Source organism: Arachis stenosperma, chromosome 3, assembly GCF_014773155.1.
Source record: "Arachis stenosperma cultivar V10309 chromosome 3, arast.V10309.gnm1.PFL2, whole genome shotgun sequence".
Taxonomy (NCBI): Eukaryota; Viridiplantae; Streptophyta; class Magnoliopsida; order Fabales; family Fabaceae; genus Arachis; species Arachis stenosperma.
The window spans coordinates 143,714,930-143,730,115 of NC_080379.1; the positions used below are offsets into that span (position 1 = coordinate 143,714,930).

General features: G+C 36.1%; 1 non-coding gene across 1 annotated transcript; it reads right to left on the bottom strand.

Annotated features, from left to right (window-relative positions):
* Positions 1-10,048: 10,048 nt before the first annotated feature.
* On the bottom strand, positions 10,049-10,152 carry LOC130972077 (small nucleolar RNA R71). Its single transcript, XR_009083277.1, has one exon. It is a non-coding gene; the product is annotated as a small nucleolar RNA R71 (small nucleolar RNA).
* Between the last annotated feature and the right edge of the window lie 5,034 nt (positions 10,153-15,186).

The following is a 15,186-nucleotide window of genomic DNA, read 5'->3' on the forward strand; positions in this document are numbered from 1 at the left end:
AGAGTGTCAAGTATCTAGTATTGGAAGACAAAGACTGAAATGTTTTAAAGGTGGATGTAGAGGCAGTAATTATGTGGAAACTATTCACACACGTGGTATCAAAATTGATGGGGGTGTAATGTTGTTGGTTAACATGAGTTACGGATTCTGTACACGTTGTTTGAATAGATAATGAAAAATATAAGGAAAGAAAATGTGAGAAAAAAAAAAGAGAAAGAAAATAAAAAAAAATTTAATTTTTTTATGTGTTATTTGGATAAAAAAATGGATAAAAAGATAATAGAGAGAATTTTTTTTAGTTTGGGATAAAGAGAAAATAGATAAAAAAATAATAGAGAATTTTTATAATTTGGATAGAAAGAAAAATAAAAAGAAAGAAAATCATAATAGAGTAAAATTATGTTAATACCTTTATCTACATTATATATAAATTAAAGTATGTATTATATGTGAAATAATAAATTTATCCTTATCATAAAATGAAGTATAAATATTTATATTTATTTATTTTTATTGTATTTATAAAATATTATAATTTTATATATTTATTTAAATTATTTAGCCAATACATATAATATTTAAATATAAATTTCTATTATAATAATATATTAAAATTATTAAAACTAAATTTATATTAATAATAATATAATTAAGAGTAATATTGAAAATACATAAAAAATGACATTTCTTTTTGCTTGTGATAGAAAAAAAAAATTTTTAGTAAAACTTACATAAATTTTTTTTCTTTTCTATTTTTTTATATCTAAATAAAAGAAAATAAAATTTTTTATTCATTTTTTTCTATTTTTTTCTTTTCTCTTATTTTCTCTTGAACTAAATATAGTGCTAATAAAATCTAATAATAGGCCTTTATGAGATGGACTATTTTGTTTGTAACCTTTGAGTAAATAAATAAAAAATTGATCAGGATAATTTTTTAGAAAATGCTACATTTCAAGATTTTAAAAATAAAATTTATATTTAATACATCACAGTATATATACATACATTAAAGCAAAATACAATTATACCCATGACTAAAATGCAAAATTTTGACATACAAAATACTATTACTTGTGTATAAAATATCATAAATTAAATTTATATTTAATTAATTATTATTTTAATAATTTATATTCAATTTTATTTTTTAATATCAAACTTTAATTTACTAAAATATTTTTGTTTACTTCATTTGTATTTATATTTATAATAATTAAAATTATTATTTTTTCATATTATCATAACATAGATATATATGGCATTTCATATTTGTTCCATTCATTTGATCAAATATTGAATCTAATTTTTATTTTTTTCTTTATTTTTTTATTTACTCTTTATCTAAACATTTAAAAAATTATTTTTTTACTTTTGTTTTTAACAAATAACTTTAAACTAAATTGAATCGAAAATCTTAGACAAAACCTAGTAAAAATTTGCAAGTTATAATTGGAAGAAAACTTAACTTTTATTAATTAAAATCTTTAAAAGTATTCTACCATATATGTCCCAAAGGAGAAGAAGAAAAATAAGCACCAATGCTACAAACCTCGTCATCATAGCTTCTGATTAGATTCAATAAACAATGCATTCAATAAGACATGAACTGCAACTTTATAAAATGCTAAATCATAATGCATACCATCATTTGTACACTTGTTACCACAATTCCAACTCAATGACCCCATACCAAAAACCTGAAATGGCCCCCTAAATTTTTCTAAAATATTGCTCCTCTAAACCTCTTGAAATTTATCATCAAGTAGTGAGTAAACAGTAAAGATAATCAACAAAGAACAAGCAGTAATGAGCATTGACTGAACATTTAAGGCATTACCTTCGGCGAGGAAAATGAGCAGTGATTTGAGGAAAAATGACGGACGATGGAAAGATGGCAACGAATACTGGCAAGCTGGCGATGAAAATGATGGATTGACAATGGGCGAAGAATTGCGGAACAAGACCTAGAGATGCTGGAGTTAGGCGAACGAGAGGAAGGCCTTCAAGCACGACAAAATAGTAGGAGGATTGGTGAACAACCACGACAAAGCAGACGGCGATGGTAAGACAAACGACAACGCAATGGAGGCTATGGTTTTCAAGGAAGGGTTGAAACTAAGATGAAAGAGCTTTGAGACAATTTTGTATCTAGGGGTGGCAATGGGTAGGGTAGAGTAGGGTTTGGATCCAACTCTAACCCTATTCGTATAATACCCCGATTCTCCACAGAGTTATTCTCAAGAATTCTATGATGATAAAATTTGATTAATATCTGAGAATCACATTATTATAAAATAATGAGGCGGATTTAGACTTGATAAGTGAAAAGAATAGATATACCGTGAGAGATAAAAGCATGTCCTAAGCCAAAAACCGTATCGATAACGATGAATTTGACCGTCGAGCTAAATTCATCTATGAAATCTTTACTATTAGCTTTTCTTGACTGAATTAGCTTAGTAGAACATTCTACGCTTGATCTAAAGTTGAGATACTCTCTGCGGCTAATATCTCAATTGCCGGTTGTTCAAACCGTATCGGTAATCTTACGGGTTAGTTATTGAACCGTTTTCTTTTCCCTATTTGGTAATTTGGCCAAACCTTCAAAGAAGCTATCTTTAATCTAAATTCATGAAGCCGCTAGAAAGATTATTTAGAAGAAAAATAAAGAATCGAAACACTTAGCTTAATTAAAATCTAACCGAATTTAAACTGAACCACTAATCCACTATGAGCCATGATTAAACAAACCAAGGGAGCTAATCAAGGTTGGAACCACCTCATCCTTTTCTCCCATGTGGTGTCTAAACCTCCTCATGCATGCAGACTAAAACCCCAAAGTGGTCCCTGAGATTGGGCGAGTTACCCATACTTGTCCTTGACTTTCAAAATTCCCTAACAGCATCCCTGACATTCAGCTCCGGGACCCATAGTTGTCCTACAACCCTTTTCGGCGCCAAGTCAGCAAACGGAGGGATGATCTGGCACCTCCAATGCCACGTTGGAGTCAGCAATGGCTAGCTGATGTGGCAAATCTGAATTTTGTACCCAATCTGGTCCCTGGTCCCATTAAAACCTTAAAAGCTAAGATCATCCTCTTCATCGCCTGAGCTTCATCCTTGGTCCTTCCACATCCACCTACTTCAAAGACCCTCTCTCTTAATGGTAAAGGTTCATTCTCTCCATTGTCAAAGGTTGCCCACTCATTACGGATTACTCCAATCGCATCTTTGGGTCAAGAAAGTGTACATGGCAGACATTTGGGATGTGCTTTTGATTTAAATGTATGTCTCTTTTCTTCAATCAAGGCAACTGTTTTCAAAGTCCAACCTATCTTTCATAGTCACGTGGCCTAAATCATCATCATCAAATGGTATCCCTAACATATTCAAGTCTAATCCATCCCAAAGATCATCAAGTATCACAAGGGTGTTCTCCTTCTCTTGCATCAATCTTCTCCTTAAACGATCTGCTCTCCCAATCTCACCTTCCCCTTCAAAATTCAATCCCAAATTGTATGCAATTTCTTCTTGAACTTTTTGTCGATTTGGATTTTTTGTTATGCTTACTATAACTACCACACTAAACAACTTTCTATCTCTAGCCTCCTTAGCAATTTCTTTAACTAAAGTGGTCTTGCCAACACCACCTGGCCCATGCACTCCAATCATCCTTCCCTGCAATTTATATACATTGGAAATAAATACCTTAAGAAACAACAACTAGGCCTTGCATGCGAGTTTGGAGGGAAAGGGAAAAAAAGGGAAGAGAAGTAATGAGCTTCCCTTTCCCTCCTCATGTTTGGAACTACAAAATAGAGAATAGAAGAAAAAATGGATTGTTTGTGCATCATGTTTACATTTTTCTTTTAATTTCTTATAGTATCTCCTAGTCCGGCAGGCCAAAGTAATCAAATGTGGATCTAAATTCTATTTAAGAAAACAAAGCATGTAGCCAGTTTCCTTACCACCTAACCAGGAACCAGGAACCAGGAGTCCAACACGGTGTCAATCAACCACCAGGATAATCAAGTGCACAAACAACATCATAGGGAATGCGTTGCGCACGAAGCGAGATGAACTGAGGAAGAAGATGAAGGAAAGCAAAGTGTAGACAATGTGTTTGAAAAAATGCTTGAGAGAAAGAAGTAGAGTACAGCGAATGAGCAATGCTGTGAATGAAGATGCGAACAAGGGTCCATGTCAAGCACTTTACGAACCGAAAGCAAAGCGAGGAATGGAGGGGATCCAGTGCGGAAAGGACCAAGCGCAGGAAGTGTGTTTAATGGGACCAGGGACCAGATTGGGTACAAAATTCAGATTTGCCACATCAGCTAGCCATTGCTGACTCCAGCGTGGCATTGGAGGTGCCAGATCATCCCTCCGTTTGCTGACTTGGCGCCGGAAAGGGTTATAGGACAACTATGGGTCCCGGAGCTGAATGTCAGGGATGCTGTTAGGGAATTTTGAAAGTCAAGGACAAGTATGGGTAACTCGCCCAATCTCAGGGACCACTTTGGGGTTTTAGTCCATGCATGCAAGCCAAATTTGATGATTCATGGGAATGTAATTAATGCAAGCTTGCATGCAAGTTGACAAATATCACCAAATTAATTCTTTAATCCGCTATCTATTGCACTTAAATAGCCTCATATGCTAAAAAAAGAAAAGGGGGGAGCTTAAGAGAGTGGCCAAAGAGAGTGAGTGAGGGAGAACTCACCAAAATACTTGAATACTCATCACGTTCCTCTTCCAAATTCAAGGATACCATACAACCTCCATTCATTCTTCTCACATTCATATCAACTCTCTTTAAATTCCAGCCATAAGCTTATGGGAATAAGTAATATGATCACAAATCAATTAACCACGTGTCAAATAATTTGTTATTGTTATTATATTAAAATGTTAGTATAATAACATCCTTGATTAAATTTAGAAATTTATGATTGTGATAGTAATCATAATATTGAGAGATAAATCTTTTATAATTTAATCTAAATTATTCTTGGTCATATGATTATTAAAAAGGACATTAATAATTCGGAAAGATTAATATATATATATATAATGGTCTTCATTTGATGAAGATTAATAGATCTCATATATATATATATATATATATATATATATATATATATATATATATATATATATATATGGTACATATAGAGATATGGCTATTGAACTGACTCACTTTGAGAATTCCTAATGGTTATAATTGCCATATATTTGTCAATAGGATATTCTCAAAATGAACATAGTAATAGAGTTTCTTTTGACCTGCGACTATCATAGTAATTAACAATGTATTTATTATACTTTGATTCCGGACACCTAATACCCTAGGGTGTTAGTTGAATGGATATTGAGTATGATTTAAATACTTGTAGAATTAATGATTAGTCAATATGGAATCCGTCAACTCTCGGTAAAGAGTTTGAACTCTATGATTATAATGACTGAGATGAATAAAACCTTGGCCAAGGGGATTGAATGAATGAAGAAATGAGTTTCTTAGGTCATTCACAGTTCATTATAATAATGGTAACAAGTTAGAGTTTGACAATTAAACCATACTCTAAGGGTTAACCAAGAGCCAGAAAGATGGAAGGAATTATACTTTGTTCTTCTGAGGTTCTTAGTAAAAATATATTACTGCATACTATCGGGTCGTTGAGGAGTGTTGCTAGACGCCAACCTTGATTAGTAAATTTAGTATGACCAATTTACTACCCGCTTAGTATTGAACCTATGGGGTCACACACTAACAAGTGTTCTAATCTTTGTTATTAAATTATTTAATTATTATTTTGATTTGATCAAATAAATAATTATATTAATTCAAATGGAATATTATTATATTCTTTGCTAGCACCAAGAATATAATAATAGTATGATAATTGAGAATATTAAATGAGATTTGAGAATAATTAGTTATTCTATTTCTAAATTTGGATGAGATCCTAACTGATTCTATTTTCAAATTGAGTTATGATATGATTTATAAATTTGAAGGATTCAGATTTAGAATTTTAAGATATGATTTAAATTTGAATTGAGATTCAAATTTAAAATCAGTAACAAATCTCATATTATATATATGTATGCCAATAGTAGATAAAAGTGACGGAGATGAGAATAAAACACAAGGGTTTTATTCCTTTACCTCTACACATATAAACGTATGTGAGCCTAATTTTTGGAGAAGAATTTTATGGTGTGCAACAAGTTACAAGAGGTTTCTCAATTTAGATCAGATGTTCATTGGTCAAGGAGTTGACAGCAAAGATTAGTCTCGGTGTGGATACGCATAGAGTCTTCGTACAATTGAAGAATAAAGTTTTTACTAAAGCGTCTGATGAGCGGATAATTTATACGCTTTTTGGCATTGTTTTTAGGTAGTTTTTAGTAAGTTCAAGCTACTTTTAGGGATGTTTTCATTAGTTTTTATGTTAAATTCACATTTCTAGACTTTACTATGAGTTTGTGTATTTTTCTGTGATTTCAGGTAAATTCTGGCTGAAATTAAGGGACTTGAGCAAAACTCTGAAAAAGGCTGACAAAAGGACTGCTGATGCTGTTGGAATCTGACCTCCCTGCACTCAAAATGGATTTTCTAGAGCTACAAAACTCCAATTAGCGCGCTCTCAACGGTGTTGGAAATTAGACATCCAGAGCTTTCCATCAATATATAATAGTCCATACTTTATTCGGAAATTGACGACGTAACTTGGCGTTGAACGCCAAGTTCATGCTGCTGTCTGGAGTTAAACGCCAGAAAAACGTCATGATCCGGAGTTGAACGCCCAAAACACGTCATAACTCGGAGTTCAACTCCAAGAGAAGCCTCAGCTCGTGGATTGATCAAGCTCAGCCCAAGCATACACCAAGTGGGCCCCGGAAGTAGATTTATGCATCAAATACTTACTCATGTAAACCCTAGGAGCTAGTTTATTATAAATAGAACATTTAACTATTGTATTAGACGTCTTTTGACCACGTTTCATCTTTGATCTCAGCTTTGTTTTATTCTTACTCCTAAGAGGCTATTGATCACGTTTTAGGGGGGCTGGCCATTCGGCCATGCCTGAACCTTTCACTTATGTATTTTCAACGGTGGAGTTTCTGCACACCATAGATTAAGGGTGTGGAGCTCTGCTGTACCTCAAGTATTAATGCAATTCTATTTTCTTCCATTCAATTCTCTCTTATTCTTATTCCAAGATATTCATTCGCACCCAAGAACATGATGAATGTGATGATTATGTGACGCTCATCATCATTCTCACCTATGAACGCGTGTGATTGACAACCACTTCCGTTCTACATGCAATAGAGCTTGAATGTGTATCTCTTAGATTCCCCAACAGAATCTTCGTGGTATAAGCTAGATAGATGGCGGCATTTATGAGGATCCGGAAAGTCTCACCTTGTCTGTGGTATTCCGAGTAGGATCCTGGGAGTCCGGAAAGTCTAACCTTGTCTGTGGTATTCCGAGTAGGATTCCGGTAATGAATGACTGTGACGTGCTTTAGACTTGCAAGTGCTGGGCGTGATGACAAACGCAAAAGAATCAAGGGATTCTATTCCAGTAGGCGCAGGAACCAACCAGTGATTAGCCGTGCTGTGACAGAGCGCGTGAGCGTAGTTTTCACTGCGAGGATGGGATGTAGCCTTCGGCCAGGTGATGCCTCCAGACGATTAGCCATGCGAGTGACAGCCGCAGAGGACCATTTTCCCGAGAGGATTCAAAGTAGCCATCGTCGAACGGTGAACCCCTATACACAGCTTGCCATGGAAAGGAATAAGAAGGATTGAGTTGAAGCAGTAGGAGAGCAGGCGTCCTTGAGCCATATAGTATCTCCATATGCTTATCTGAAATTCCCACCAATGAATCTGCATAAGTATTTCTATCCCTTTTTATTTTCTATATTTGATTTTCTAAATTCCATAATTTTAATCTGCCTAACTGAGATTTACAAGGTGACCATAGCTTGCTTCATACCAACAATCTCTGTGGGATCGACCCTTACTCGCGTAAGGTTTATTACTTGGACGACCCAGTACACTTGCTGGTTAGTTGAACGGAGTTGTGAATTCAAATAGAGCCAATTATTAAATTTCATACAAGTACAAAGAGCATGGATCACAATTTCGTCCACCAAGTTTTTGGCGCCGTTGCCGGGGATTGTTCGAGTATGGACAACTGACGGTTCATCTTGTTGGTCAGATTAGGTAATTTTCTTTTCAAAAATATTTTTCAAAAATTTTTCTTTTATTTTTCGTTTTTTCAAACTTTATTTTCGAAAAAAAAATTTAATTAATAAAAATCCAAAAAAATTTGAAAATCATAAAAATCAAAAATATTTTGTGTTTCTTGTTTGAGTCTTGAGTCAATTTTTAAGTTGGGTGTCTTGCATATTTTCTTTGCATCAAAAATTTTTCAAAAATATGTTCTTGATGTTCATCATGATCTTCAAAGTGTTCTTGGTGTTCATCTTGACATTCATAGCATTCTTGCATGCATTCATTGTTTTGATCTAAAAATTTCATGCATTGAGTATTTTTGTTGTTTTTCTCTCTCATCTTTAAAAATTCAAAAATCAAAAAATATCTTTTCCTTATTTCCCTCCAAATTTTCGAAATTTTGGGTTGACTTGGTCAAAAATTTTTAAAATTAGTTGTTTCTAACAAGTCAAGTCAAAATTTCAATTTTAAAAATCTTATCTTTTCAAAATCTTTTTCAAAAATCATATCTTTTTCATTTTTTTTATTTTTCGAAAAATTCAAAAATCTTTTTCAAAATATTTTTCAAAATCTTTTCCTTATCTTTACATCATATTTTCGAAAATTCACTAATAATTAATGTGATTGGTTCAAAAATTTGAAGTTTGTTACTTTCTTGTTAAGAAAGGTTCAATCTTTAAGTTCTAGAATCTTATCTTGTAGTTTCTTGTTAGTGAAGTAAATAATTTCAAAATTTTTGAATTAAATCTTTTTATCTTTTATTTTGATCTTTTTCAAAAATTTTATCTTTTTCAAAATTTAATTTCAAAAAAAAAAATCTTATCTAACTTATTATCTTTTTATCTTTTTCAATTTTGATTTCAAATCTTTTTCAATCAACTAACTAACTTTTTGTTTGTTTCTTATCTTTTTCAAAACCACCTAACTACTTTTCCCTCTCTAATTTTCGAAAATATCTCATCCCTTTTTCAAAAACTCTTTCTAATTAACTAATTGTTTCATGTTTTAATTTTAATTACATTTTATCTCTAATTTTCGAAAATTACTAATCCCTTTTTCAAAAATTATTTTCGAAATCTCCCTCCTCTTTTCTTCTTCTATTTAATTATTTAATTACTAACACTTCTCTTCACCTCTCTTCATCCAAAAATCCGAATCTCCTTCTTCATTCTTCTACCCCTTTCTTCTTCTACTAACATAAAGGAATCTCTATACTGTGACATAGAGGATTCCTCTTCTTTTCTTGTTTTCTTCTCTTTCATATGAGCAGGAACAAGGATAAAGGCACTCTTGTTGAAATTGATCCAGAACCTGAAAGGACTCTTAACAGAAAATTAAGAGAAGCTAAATTAAATTATTCTAAAGGTAACCTTTCAGAAACATTAGAACAAGAGAAGGAGATGGCAGCCGAAAATAATAATAATGCAAGAAGAATGCTTGGTGACTTCACAAAGCCAACGTCTAAATTTGATGGAAGAAGCATCTCCATTCCTGCCATTGGAGCCAACAACTTTGAGCTTAAGCCTCAACTAGTTGCCTTAATGCAACAAAACTGCAAGTTTTATGGACTTCCATCTGAAGATCCCTACCAGTTTTTAACTGAGTTCTTGCAGATCTGTGAGACTGTAAAGACGAATGGAGTTGATCCTGAAGTCTACAGACTCATGCTTTTCCCTTTTGCTGTAAGAGACAGAGCTAGAATATGGTTGGATTCACAACCCAAGGATAGCCTGGACTCCTGGGATAAGCTGGTTACAGCCTTCTTGGATAAATTCTTTCCTCTTCAAAAGCTGAGCAAGTTGAGAGTGGATGTTCAAACCTTCAAACAAAAAGATGGTGAATCCCTCTATGAAGCTTGGGAAAGATACAAGCAGCTGACCAAAAGATGTCCATCTGACATGTTCTCAGAATGGACCATATTAGATATATTCTATTATGGTCTCTCTGAATTTTCGAAAATTTCATTGGACCACTCTGCAGGTGGATCTATTCACCTAAAGAAAACGCCTAAAGAGGCTCAAGAACTCATTGACATGGTTGCAAACAACCAGTTCATGTACACTTCTGAGAGGAATTCCGTGAATAATGGGATACCTCAGAAGAAAGGAGTTCTTGAAATTGATGCTCTGAATGCCATACTGGCACAGAACAAAGTGTTGACTCAACAGGTCAACATGATCTCTCAAAATCTGAATGGATGGCAACATGCATCCAACAGTACTAGAGAGGCAGCTTCTGAAGAAGCCTATGATCCTGAGAACCCTACCATGGCAGAGGTTAATTACATGGGTGAACCTTATAGAAACACCTATAATTCATCATGGAGAAATCATCCAAATTTCTCCTGGAAGGATCAACAAAAACCTCAACAAGGTTTTAACAATGGTGGACGCAATAGGCTGAGTAATAGTAAGCCATATCCATCATCTTCTCAGCAACAGACAGAGAATTCTGAACAAAATACTTCTAATTTAGCCAATATAGTCTCTGATCTGTCAAAGGCCACTTTCAGTTTCATGAATGAAACAAGATCCTCCATTAGAAATTTGGAGGCACAAGTGGGCCAGCTGAGTAAGAAAGTCATTGAAACCCCTCCCAGTATTCTCCCAAGTAATACAGAAGAGAATCCAAAAGGAGAGTGCAAGGCCATTGATGTGATCAACATGGCCGAATGCACAAGGGAGGAGAAGGACGAAAATCCTAGTGAGGAAGACCTCCTGGGACGTCCCTCAAGCAAGAAGGAGTTTCCTATTAAGGATCCAAAGGAATCTGAGGCTCATATAGAGACCATAGAGATTCCATTGAACCTCCTTCTGCCATTCATGAGCTCTGAAGACTATTCTTCCTCTGAAGAGGATGAAGATGTGACTGGAGAGCAAGTTGCTCAATACTTAGGAGCTATCATGAAGCTGAATGCCAAGTTGTTTGGTAATGAGACCTGGGAAAGTGAACCTCCCTTGCTCATTAGTGAACTGGATTCTTGGATTCAGAAAACTCTACCTCAAAAGAAACAAGATCCTGGCAAGTTCTTAATACCTTGCACCATAGGCACCATGAACTTTGCAAAAGCTCTGTGTGATCTGGGGTCAGGGATAAATCTTATGCCACTCTCTGTAATGGAGAAGCTGGGGATCATTGAGGTACAACCTGCCTTGTTCTCATTACAACTGGCAGACAAGTCATTGAGACAAGCTTATGGAATAGTAGAGGACGTGTTAGTAAAGGTTGAAGGCCTTTACATTCCTACTGATTTCATAATCCTAGACACTAGGAAGGAAGATGATGATTGCATCATCCTTGGAAGACCTTTCCAAGCCACAGCAGGAGCTGTGATAGATGTCAACAGAGGTGAATTAGTCCTTCAATTGAATGGGGACTACCTTGTGTTTAAGGCACATGGCCATCCCTCTGTGGCAAAAGAGAGTAAGCATAAAGAGCTTCTTTCAGTTCAGGGTCAAGAAGAGCCCTCACAGTCAAACTCTAAGTTTGGTGTTGTGAGGCTACAACCAAACTCTAAGTTTGGTGTTAAGATCCCATATCCAAACTCTAAGTTTGGTATGGACAACTATACAACATTGACCTGATCACCTTGTAGCTCCATGAGAGCCATTGTCAAGCTATTGACATTAAAGAAGCGCTTGTTGGGAGGCAACCCAATTTTATTTATCTAATTTTATTTTATTCTATTTTATTGTTATTTGTGTTTTATTAGGTACATGATCATGAGGAGTCACGTAAAAATCATAAAAATTAAAAACAGAATCAAAAACAGCAGAAAAAAAAATTTTCACCCTGGAGGACGCACAGGCTGCCGTTCAATGCCAGTAAGGTGCATCTGTCTGGCGTTCAACGCCAGAACAGAGCATCATTCTGGCGCTGAACGCCAGAAACAAGCAACATTCTGGCGCTGAACGCCAGGAATGTGCCCAGAGAGGAAAAACTGGCGCTGAACGCCAGTAACAAGCATGAAACTGGCGTTCAACGCCAGAAACATGCTTTACATGGGCGTTGAACGCCCAGAATGTGCACCAATGGGCGTTTAAATGCCAGAATGATGCACAAAGGCATTTTACATGGCTATTTGGTGCAGGAATGGAATTCCTTGACACCTCAGGATCTGTGGACCCCACAGGATCCCCACCTACCATATTCCCACCTTACCTTTTAATCCTAATCACACTCTCTTAATCCTATTTCACTCTTCCCCATGTCACACTTCCCAACACCTTTCACCAATCACCTCAATTCCTCTTCCCAATTACCCCATTCACCACTCACATCCATCCACTCTTCCCCATAAACCCCACCTACCTTCAAAAATTCAAACCAAATTCCCTCCCATTCCCACCCAAAATGGTCGAACATACCTCCCCCCTTTCCCTATAAATACCCTTCCATTCTACTTCATTTTCACACCACACAACCCCTTCTTCTCACCCTTGGCCGAACCATCACTCTCCCTTCTCTACCATATTCTCTTCTTCTTCTTCTTCTCTTCTTTCTTCTCTTGCTCGAGGGCGAGCAATATTTTAAGTTTGGTGTGGTAAAAGCATAAGCTTTTTTTTTTGTTTTTCCATTACCAATGGCACCTAAGGCCGGAGTATCCTCTAGAAAAGGAAAAGGGAAGACAAAAGCTTCCACCTCCGAGTCATGGGAGATGGAAAGATTCATCTCCAAGAGCCATCAAAACCACTTCCATGATGTTGTGGCAAAGAAAAAGGTGATCCCTGAGGTCCCTTTCAAGCTCAAGAAAAATGAGTATCCGGAGATCCGACATGAAGTCCGAAGAAGAGGTTGGGAAGTCTTAACCAACCCCATACAACAAGTCAGAATTTTAATGGTTCAAGAGTTCTATGCCAATGCATGGATCACTAGGAACCATGATCAAAGTATGAACCCGAGTCCAAAGAATTATCTCACAATGGTTCGGGGGAAATACTTGGATTTCAGTCCGGAAAATGTAAGGTTGGCATTCCACTTGCCCATGATGCAAGGTGATGAACGCCCCTACACTAGAAGGGTCAACTTTGATCAAAGGTTGGACCAAGTCCTTATGGACATTTGTGTGGAAGGAGCTCAATGGAAGAGAGACTCCAAAGGCAAGCCAGTCCAACTAAGAAGACTGGACCTCAAGCCTATAGCTAGAGGATGGTTGGAGTTCATTCAACGCTCCATCATTCCTACTAGCAACCGATCTGAAGTTACTGTGGATCGGGCCATCATGATTCATGGCATCATGATTGGAGAGGAAGTAGAAGTTCATGAGGTCATCTCCAATGAAATCTACAAAATAGCCGACAAGCCTTCACCCATGGCACGGTTAGCTTTTCCTCACCTTATTTGCCATCTATGTTACTCAGCTGGAGTTATCATAGAAGGAGACATCTCCATTGAGGAGGATAAGCCCATCACCAAGAAGAGAATGGAGCAAGAAAGAGAAGCCCCTCACGGTTCTCAAGAGGTGCATGAGGAAGCTCATCATCAAGAAATTCCTGAGATGCCTCAAGGGATGCACTTTCCTCCAAACAATTATTGGGAGCAACTCAACACTTCTTTGGAAGGTTTGAGCCACAATGTGGAACAATTAAGGGTGGAACATCATGAGCACTCCGTCATTCTCCAAGAAATAAGAGAAGATCAAAGAGCAATGAGGGAGGAGCAACAAAGGCAAGGAAGGGACATAGAAGAGCTAAAGAACATCATTGGTCCTTCAAGAAGAAGACGCCACTAGAGGTGGATTCATTCCTTGTTCTTTATTTCTTTCTATTTTTTGGTTTTTAATATTGTGTTTATCTATGTTTTGTGTCTCTACTTCATGATCATTAGTATGTAACCATGCCTTAAAGCTATGAATAAAATCCATTAATCCTTCACTTCTCTTAAATAAAAAATGTTTTAATTCAAAAGAACAAGAAGCACATAAATTTCGAAAATAGCTCTTGAATTTAGTTTAATTATATTGATGTGGTGACAATACTTTTTGTTTTCTGAATGAATGCTTGAACAGTGCATATGTCTTTTGATCTTGTTGTTTATGAATGTTAAAATTGTTGGCTCTTGAAAGAATGATGAACAAAGAGAAATGTTATTGATGATCTGAAAAATCATGAAATTGATTCTTGAAGCAAGAAAAAGCAGTGAATGCGAAAAAAAAAAAGGCAAGGGTAAAAAGGATCCAAGGCTTTGAGCATCAATGGATAGGAGGGTGGTGCACGAAATTGCAATCACACTTTTGCAACTCCGCACAACTAACCAGCAAGTGCACTGGGTCGTCCAAGTAATACCTTGCGTGAGCAAGGGTCGATCCCACGGAGATTGTCGGTTTGAAGCAAGCTATGGTTATCTTGTAAATCTTAGTCAGGATATCAGAAATTATCAGGATTGATTGTAAAAAGCAAAAGAACATGTAATGGTTACTTGTATTGCAGTAATGGAGAATGGGTTGAGGTTTGGAGATGCTCCATCTTCTGAATCTCTGCTTTCCTACTGTCTTCTTCATCAAACACGCAAGTCTCCTTCCATGGCAAGCTCGTGTAGGGTTTCACCGTTGTCAATGGCTACCTCCCATCCTCGCAGTGAAAGCTAATGCACGCACTCTGTCACAGTACTGCCAATCACCGGTTTGGTTCCCTCCCCTACCGGAATAGAATCCCTCTTTTGCGTCTGTCACTAACGCCCAGTAGGTTACAGGTTTGAAGCACGTCACAGTCATTCAATCATTGAATCCTACTCAGAATACCACAGACAAGGTTTAGACCTTCCGAATTCTCTTGAATGCTACCATCAAGTCCTGCCTATACCACGAAGATTCCGATGAAAGAACCCAAGAGATAACTACTCAATCTAAGATAGAACAGAGGTGGTTGTCAGGCACGTGTTCATAGTTGAGAATAATGATGATTGTCACGGATCATCACATTCATCCGGATTAAGA